This window comes from Austrofundulus limnaeus, unplaced genomic scaffold (genome assembly GCF_001266775.1).
Source record: "Austrofundulus limnaeus strain Quisiro unplaced genomic scaffold, Austrofundulus_limnaeus-1.0 Scaffold47, whole genome shotgun sequence".
NCBI classification, from domain to species: domain Eukaryota; kingdom Metazoa; phylum Chordata; class Actinopteri; order Cyprinodontiformes; family Rivulidae; genus Austrofundulus; species Austrofundulus limnaeus.
This window is the reverse complement of record NW_013952449.1, coordinates 2,290,097-2,296,977: the sequence shown is the minus strand read 5'-3', so window position 1 is coordinate 2,296,977 and position 6,881 is coordinate 2,290,097. Positions and strand designations below refer to the sequence as shown.

Below are 6,881 nucleotides of genomic sequence, written 5' to 3'. Positions count from 1 at the left end.
TAATTATTACATCCACATGTTTAATAATTATTACATCCACATGATTAACAATTATTACATCCACATGATTAATAATTATTACATCCACATGATTAACAATTATTACATCCACATGATTAACAATTATTACATCCACATGATTAACAATTATTACATCCACATGGACGCAGTTAAAGAAAGGACTTGCAAGTTGTGCCAAAAATACATTTAACAGGAACAGATTCAGCCTTACTGGAGGATATAATAAATAGTGAAACAGGCAGAGCTTTTATTTATAAACAGACTGAATTTTCTGACCATGAGTGGCTCATCAGCTGTTCTGAGGAATAATCATATTTTAGTTTGGCACTGCTGCGCTCTGGGATTGCGACGCAGCGAGTAGCTGCGTGCACCATGCGTGCACGTGCAGCAGCAGCGATTGAACTGGGGTACCACAGGAGCTTTCCAGAGGGAGCTGGCAGACCCATCAGGACTCAGTCCAGTCCACCCAAAGCCGAGTCATGACCAATGGAATCGTCTCATCCATATGACTCTAAAGGCTGAGTTATGGTCGTGCTCTGGAGTGTGCGCACCCTCGCCGGCAGTGGAGGTGTTTCATAAATTGCTGTAGATTTCTCCAAAATGACACGTGGAAGTACACTTTACAACTTGTGAAAATACTGTAAGTAGGAGAGCAAAAGCTTGACAGACAAACAGACTGCGCACAAAGGCTGCGGTGCGCGCAGCGTTTGTGGAGACTCTCCAACATCACGTCACGTCATGAAAACTCTGCTGAGGCGCAGAGACTCGTTTCTTAATATCAGCTATGAAATAAACTAAGATCTATGTTCTACCAAACATTTATGTTCCTCTGTGTTTACAGTAATTATGGCAATAAACTCCTGCGCAAAGTTAATATTTTCAGACTCAGAATGGATGGATGAGCCGGTTGCGCAACACAGCAGCACACACACACATCGACACACAATCACTCGTTCATTGCGTGATAAACATATTTTATTCCTATTTTTACTTAGGATTTTTTTCACTCACATTATATTTAATTCATTATTTTTATGAATCTAGAAATCATTTCTGATCGCGCAGGGATCACTCAAACATGTCCTTCACACATGCAGGAAGTAATTTGCATCTGCTGAACATATGTTAATGAAGGCGTGTCAGGGGAGGTGTCTTACCTGCGCTCAGTTCCACGTTAATTGTGATGTACAAAAGAAATGTGCGTGGATTCAGGTGTACGCACAGTTTGATACATCTGGATTTTTTTGTGCGTASGCCGTTTTCTGGATTTGACCGTACGTCAGGTTTCAGTAAGAAATCCACACAAATCTTTGTAAATGAGGCCCCTGGTCTCTCTGTGGCAGAAGAACCACCATACAGGTTGGTGATATTTTTACTCAGCAATGCAGATGATGGTAGGAGCACAATCTTAATAATGCACCACTGAAGTCCTCTCATCAACACAAAGCCCCAGTTTCACCACAGAGATCAACATGAGCCTGAAGAGGAGCACATAAAGTCCGGAACATCTCTCTTCAGTGGAAACCATGCACTGGGAGAAGGATGCAACTAGAGGTGCACCAGCCCATTTATCAGCACCGATTTCCTTAATTTTGGGAGATACTTGAGTAGATTGGACAATACTTGGATAAGATTGTTGGAAAAGGTCGGCTTCACATCTAACTCCAAAAGGTCTGAAAATCAGCCTCTGTCCCCCTTTTGCTCTGCGGTGAGCTCTACCTGATGTCCAGTTAAAACACGTTTGTATTGTTTCAAGGGTATTGTTCAATGTTTTTCAATAAATTAAGGTTGGAACACTGAAGGTTTATTGTAACATTTTAACACCAGACAGTGTCAATTATTTAAAAAATCGGTACCAATCAAAAACAAAATCACCAGGGGCCTCACGTACAAAGAATTTTTTTGGATTTCTTACTGAAACCTGACGTACGGTCAAATCCAGAAAACTGCGTACACACAAAAAAATCCAGATGTATCAAACTGTACGTACACCTGAATCCACGCACATTTCTTTTGTACATCACAATTAACGTGGAACTGAGTGCAGTGAAACACCTCCCCTGACACGCTTTCATTAACAGATGTTAAACAGATGCAAATTACTTCCTGCATGTGTGAAGGACATGATTGAGTGATCCCTGCGTGATCAGAAAAGATGTCTAGAGTCAGGAAAATAACGAATTTAATATAATGTGAGTGAGAGAAAAAATCCTAAGTAAGAATAGGAATAAAATATGTTTATCACGCAAAGAACAAGTGATTGTGTGTTGGTGTGTGAGTGTGCGCGATCGTGAAGCTGCTGTCATGGGCAACCGGCTCATCCACCCATTCTGAGCATAGAAATATTAACTTTACGCAGGAGTTTATTACCATAATTAGAGAGGAACAGAAGATGTTTGGTAGAACATAGATCTTTATTTCATAAATGATATGAAGAAACGAGTCTCTGCGCCTCAGTGGAGAGTTTTTATGATGTCACATGATGTTGGAGAGTTAGAATCAGATGAATGAGACGATTCCATTGGGCATGACTCTGCTTTGGGTGGACTGGACTGCCACAGTCCCGATCAGTCTGCCAGCTCCCTCTGGACAGCTTTGGAACCTCAGTTCCATCGCTGCTGCTGCTGCACGTGCACGCGTGGCGCACGGCTCCTTACTGTGTCGCGTTCCAGAGCACAGCAGTGCCAAACTGAAACAGGATTATTCCTCTAAACGGCTGATGAGCCAGTCGTCATCATGGATCAGAAAATTCTATCTGTTTATAAATAAATGTTCTGTCTGTTAGACTATTTATTATATCCTCCAGTAAGGCTGAATCTGTTCCTGTTAAATGTATTTTTGGCACAACTTTGCACGTCTTTTATATAACTGCATCCATGTGGATGTAATAATTGTTAATCATGTGGATGTAATAATTGTTAATCATGTGGATGTAATAATTGTTAATCATGTGGATGTAATAATTGTTAATCATGTGTGTCTGCTGTGAACAATAATCATTTTCAAATCATGAACAGTTTCTCAGAATCACCTCTAAGTGCCGCCAATGGAACCAGAACCACAGAAACGTGCGTACACCAGCCCTGGAGTTGGCGTGGGGCTGCGCACATTTCCACGTTCATTTCAGTATACATCCGGAGTTTTGTGTGGAAAACGGCGTACGCAAGGTTTTTGTGCGTACGCACCGTTGATTCATTTTTTTTTATTTAACAGGAAAAGATTATTAAAAAATCAAGCCTGACTCAGCATAATTGCTGTTTTACAGCAGGTTCCTGTTCTGCAGCACATAAAACACTCAGAATCCCAGCATCACAATCACATCATTATTCACCATAGACACAAAGACAAACAAGCATACCAAATTTCAAAACGGCAGCATTTGCAAAATAGGATGTCTAAATATGAGCACAACAAAGAGTCCAGCAGATGGCAGACAAGATGCTTCTTAAAGGGCTGTAATTTTGAAATGGACTTTATGTTTTGAGGAATGTCATTCCATGTTTTAGTATAAACATAGAAGAAAGACCTCTGGCTGTAACAGTTTTTAAAAGTTGGTAATATCAGTTGTCCTTTTGTAACAGATCTAGTTGAATGACCACTTCCAGAATTTGATTTGGGCAACAATGCACAGAGAGTTCCATAATTGGCACCTTGGAAGATCTGAAAATATAAATTAATACCACTATACAAAACATAATTCTGAAAAGTCAAGGCATCAGACAATGAAAGAACTGTACAGTGATGAGTCCAACCAGGAAATTTTTTTATGAATTTTGTAGGCCCTGTTGTAGAGCCTAACAATGGGTTCTGAGATTTCATTAGTTGTAAGAGACCAAACAGGTAAACAGTATGACATGGTTGAGAGTATAATGGCATGAAGATAGATATTTGAAACAGAAGATGTCAGATTGGATCTAATTTTTGAATAAACATATAATTTTTGTTTCAACTTAGTGGTTAAGACTTGTACATGATCACGATAAGTCAAATGAGAATCCAAAGTAATTCCAAGATATTTGTAGGTAGTGACAATATCAAGGGGTTTGTTTAAAAAAGTGAGTTGATTTGTTATATTGAAATGTCTCCTGGGTGAGGAAAAATACATGCACACAGTTTTTTTTAATTAATTGACAAGATTATCTTGAAGCCAACCATGAAATGTCTGAAGATCTGCTTGTAACTGACTATTAATAGATTCAATATTGAAATCAGACAAAAAAAAGAACAGTATCATCAGCATACATTAAAATATTTGAATACTTCAATATTTTTGGAAGGTCATTTATGTATAATAGGAAAAGCAATGGGCCCAGTATGCTACCCTGCGGAACTCCCACGDAACAGGGMAGAGACCCRGACACAGAGCTTCCWTGTTTCACAAYCTGACACCTAYCAGTCAAAKAAGARGAAAACATTTGTATTGCAGATGATGAAAGTTGAAAAGAAATCAACTTTTGTAAGAGAGTATAATGATCAACTGTGTCAAACGCTTTACGAAAATCAGTATATACAGCACCAGTTACTTGACCTTTGTTCAAAGCAGCGCGTATTTGTTCAGTGAATAAAATTAATGTAGACATGGTTGACCTTGACCTGCAGAAACCATGTTGGCTATTGCCTAGCATATTATTAGCTTCTAGATGCTGAAGTAGTTGATTAAACAATGTTTTTTCAAGTAATTTAGAAAAAATAGGAAGAACAGAAATTTGCTGATAGTTTGAAACTTCTGTTGGATCACCAGAGTTAAAAATGGGAGTAATCTGAGCAAACTTCCAGGCATCAGGGAAAAYAGACTGCACAATACATAAATTAAGCAAATGATGAAACAATGGTAAAGAAGTGTTGGCATGCATTTTCAAGAAATCCATATTTATCTTATATTTGTCAAATGCATGTGAGCCATTTAGAGATTGGAGTGTATTCAAAACATCACTCTGAAATTTCCAAAATGAAAATGCATGAGGCCCCTGGTGATTTAGAGACTGGTCAGAAAATTGCAATCAGTGCAGCCCTAGATGCAACCCCTTCCTCTGACAGCATGACACAATATGAGAGTTCATTTTGCGACTGAAATACACTCTACATTGTTCGGGAATCGTTGCGCGCCTGCTCCTGAGTTTGGGAGCACATTGTATAGTTGTTTATTTATTAATCATTTTTATGCCAGTAATTCTCAGAACTGCTTCCACACACTTGCTGAACACCCTCAGTGCTAATGACATCTTGAAAGGGATGGTTTGAAGCTCACAGGCTGTGCTCTAGGAAGCAAATTGGATAAATTTCTTATGTTTCTTATGTTGTGGATGAATAAACCAATCTTCTAGGCAGGTGGACTGACAGTGTTTTATGAGTTAACAATCTAAATGTGTTTTTGCCGAAGTGTTTGTTCATCACATGCAGAGGGAGATATGTACTCCTCTGATGGCTTAAATAAAACATCATCTCTTAATCAAACAATCATGTCTTCAATTTACTTTTTACTAACAGGACCCTGAACTCAAACAGGCTGGTAAAGGACCATCTAATGAAATCAGCTGGACTCCTCCTCAGGATACAACAGCTGGAAAAGTTTGCTCCAGGACCAACCAGCTTCTGTGACTGTGACCGTCCAGATGTTGTCCTTCCAGTGTGGTTCACCTGAACTAACAGCCCGTCCACCCCACCAGCTCCTGCATATACTGACTCAAACAAAAGCTTTGGAAAGCTTCCAGTTTAAGTATAAAACTGTCACAGGAAACACCAGGAAAATCACATTTCTCTCCCTGTAAAATGGATAAAAAATAAAAATCTTCCTTCTAACATACAGAGCTCCATCAACGCCTTGCTCCATCATAATACAGTTATATATTTGTTCAGAGCATTTTACATCTAATATTTGAGAAATATAAGAGTCCAATTGGATTTTAGCAAAAAGATCAGCAGGTTGGGTCATGACCTGCTGACCTTTGGGTCTGTACTGGTCTCACCTGTGTTAACAGGTCCGACCCGTTCCAGCACTGCTCACCTTCAGAACATTTCACGTGGTCCGATGCTGTAGTACTGAACTATTTGGGACTTTAAGCTTCATGTCAGCCTTTGGTCATGCATTTACAGATTACATTTTTGTTTTTTGTATCAAGGTGTTGTTTTGAGTGTGACGGAGACCCCGGCAGAACATCTCAGCTCTGATGGAGCTCATGCTGATTTTTTTTTTCTCCGGTTCTGGTGGCAGCTGTAGTTTCTCACTGCTTTACGACTGCTGGAGACTAACTAAAGTCGCAAAAAATGTGAGAAACTAGAAGAAAATAAGCACATTTTCAGTCTATTTTTATGTGCATGGCTTATAAAACTGCTTTGCCACACATTTAATTTTGTTGCAGCTGCCTCCACATGATAGAGTTTTTGATCATCATTGTGGTTTATAGACCTGGACAGAGAGGAGCTCCACGTGAGTCAAAATCCAGCTTTAGATCTTCAGAACTATAGCAACTAAACTGAGTTGAGCTGGTTATGCCTGCAACAACTCAGCAACAAAATCACAACTCTCTAGGGGTGTAAGAAAATATCGATACACTGAAATATCGTGATATTTCATTTCCCGATACTGTATAGATATTCTAAAGCCCTGTATCGATTTTTTATTAAGGTTTAAAATGTCTACGTTCCTGCCAGCCGTTCATTTTTATGTTGTAGTTCAGCCTCTGACCACTAGTTGGCAGCAGTGAGCCAGCCATTTGGCTCCTCTACCTCTTGAGGTAGAGGCTATTGTTAAGTGTTGGGTGTTTTGTAAATTAATATTAAAAACTAAAAGCTGCAAAAAATATATTTTCAAACTATTTATTGGCAAATTTAGTCTAATAATTGAAAACATGGATGAAATA

The 6,881-nt window shown here is 39.1% G+C and overlaps 1 protein-coding gene across 1 annotated transcript in view; it reads right to left on the bottom strand.

The window, feature by feature from the left end:
- szt2 (SZT2 subunit of KICSTOR complex) overlaps positions 1-6,881 on the bottom strand; it is a gene marked incomplete in the record, with an annotated part of 111,681 nt that overhangs the window by 27,189 nt on the left and 77,611 nt on the right.